Source organism: Equus asinus, chromosome 5 (assembly GCF_041296235.1).
Source record: "Equus asinus isolate D_3611 breed Donkey chromosome 5, EquAss-T2T_v2, whole genome shotgun sequence".
Classification (NCBI taxonomy): Eukaryota; Metazoa; Chordata; class Mammalia; order Perissodactyla; family Equidae; genus Equus; species Equus asinus.
In genome coordinates this window covers 7,127,867-7,130,552 of record NC_091794.1, presented here as the reverse complement: position 1 = coordinate 7,130,552, position 2,686 = coordinate 7,127,867, and positions in this window count along the sequence as shown.

Sequence of the window (2,686 nt, the reverse complement as noted above, 5' to 3'; positions counted from 1 at the left end):
CTTCAGGGTCCAGAAGGGAAACCGTTTTATAAATTGACGTCAGGAGAGCAGGAAGAGGAATGAGCTGAGGCAAAAGTAGGCTGCGTGTAGCTACGCACATTCGAGAATTGTGATTAAACTGTGGCCATATTTTCACTATAATTTTCTAGAAAATTTTTATTTTTTATAGGTACCTGTATATTGAAAAACAGATATATGAAATTAACCATTTACAGGTCAATTTCACTTTTTTAATATAGTCAAGTTCTTAACAAAAAGTTAGATTGCCACAAAATCAATATGATTAGATTCGTCCTATAGTCAAAATAGCCAATGACTATTTCAGTGGTTAATTATTCACGTAGCCTGAAAAACAGCCGCACAATTGACTTGGCGGGTAATATTGCAGAACACCAGTTGCAATGGGAACAATAAATGTGTCTAATAAAGCTTTCTCTCTGCTAGATGGGCAATTAAGGAAAACTGCTCTGCCACAAAACTGTCACGGACACAATACCTAAACCATGTCTCTGGCTCCCTCAAACCTCTATCTGGAGAGGAGAAGAGGTGTTTTTTCCAAATGAAGCCTTGTCTTAGTAACCTGTTTTCTGATGAGGAATGATGACTGCCATTAAGTCGAGCTTTTTGGCCCTACTGAAGCAGTTAGACAGGCTATTTACTTGGGCTTGAAAATCACGTACATCAAGTCAAGCCAGAAGGTCCATCATGTAATCTCGGACCCTGCTAAAATGCTAAAACTGTGGGAAGACTGTGGTTCGCAGAGAAAAGTCCCAATCAGATCTGACAAAAATAGCTGAGCCAAAAAAGCATTATTGGTAAGGCTAGTATTTATTAAGGTAAGCTCAAACTAGTTACCAAGAAAGTAGTTCCATAAAGACTCAGGTATTCTTTGGTTTAACTGATAAGCCCTCCTTATTGGTCAATGCATTTTACAGATTTTTGTTTCAGATTACATCATAGACTAAGAGAAAATTATGTTATTATGGGTAACACAAAAAAGTTAGTTAATTCAGGAATTTATTCTGTGTAGGGATTTTATTCCTCAGTGGGAATACTGCAGTATCCACAACTAAGTGAAGATTTTAACTATGGGGAAATATGCATCAGACGTGCTTTTGAAACTGTCATTATTTTATTATCTATAAGGACAGCCTCTCCTCCCTCTGCCTTTCTTGTCACTGCCATTTTTCTTTCTCTAAAACCATTTTTGTTATCACAGACCCTAACGTAGGTGGGTGCTAGAATTCCAAGGACAGACACGTTGATCTCAACACACAAAAAACACACTTCCAAGTTTTAGCAACAGCAAGTTGTACAATCACCCACTCCCTTCAATATGCCTTACCACGATCCTCAACGCTCTCCTTTCTTCAAATCAAAGCTTTGTTTCATGTGTTGGAGGTTTCTGAAGAAAGAATACAAAGGAATGAGGTATTGCATAAGGTTGAGGTTTTATTGTATGAGTATGTCATTGTTATGCTAATAGGAAACTCTCCCCTTATACCACTCAGAATTTGAAGTCAAAATTTGAAAGTATATATATGAAATTGTGTCCAGTGTTTCTGAAAAACAGGATGAGCACCAACCTAATAATTCTAAAACAAGATGGTTATCCTGATTTCTTTTTCATTACTCAGGTATAGCGAGCATGTTACAGGTTACAATGAAGAAAAGATGTACTTATTTGAGGGGACTGAATTCAGACCTTTCACCCTCTGTAGGCCCCATTTCTCTGCTGTAAAAAACACCTCCTGTTATTCCTGGCAATTTAAAAGAAGAAAGGAAATACCTGTGAAGGATTTTTAAGGGATTCTTACAACACGGACTTAGCTCAACACTCTCTGCTTACCTTAACTTGTTTTTGAAGTTTGCCTAGAATGTGAGCATTTCCTCAGTGTAAGTGATGATGATAATACAAATCATAATTCTTTTCCAGACAGAAACCTGATATGGCAGTTTTTAGCCCAAAATGACTTCCGTGATTTATAGGATCTAGTTTATAGTGGATATAATGAAAAACTCTAAGGAGATAATGAAGGTTTTTTTCACATTAAAAAAAATCAATTCTACTCAAAGATTATAATAAGACTCGGGACGTTTGGTACTGAAATTCATTTCCAGACTGTTGTTTTACACTCCTGACCTGCATGCATAGAGGTTTATTATGATACGGTTGTCAAAGTTCCATTTCTTGTGCATTAATAGCTGTTTTTCTGGAGTAAGTTCTTTTTGCTCACTCTCTCTTCCTTTTTCTCTTTCTTGCTCGCAACACACTCACAGAAATCCATATCACAATAAGTAATTTCATGGTTTTATAAAAATAGATTATCAGAAGGAAGAAAGGTAAGTCAAATTGTGGTCTCATGAGCTTGTCCAGGTCCCCAGGTACTATTATTTTGTGGTGACTGCAGATACATTTATTACTCTCTTTGCAATGCCTAAAATTTTAATTTTCCGCTATGAAGCATCTAAGGTCTGTCTGGGATAGTCGGAAATGTGTTTCTAATTGCTTTTTCCATGCAAAAGAGATACAATAGATTACCAACAACAGGACTATTAATCATCCATCTAAGTGCAGCTTCTCTCCTGCATGCAATATTTATAAGTGTTTATATACTCCTGGCTAATGCTCACAATCAATGCCTACTTGATGAGCCAATCTGAATAATTGTCAAATGCCTGAAAC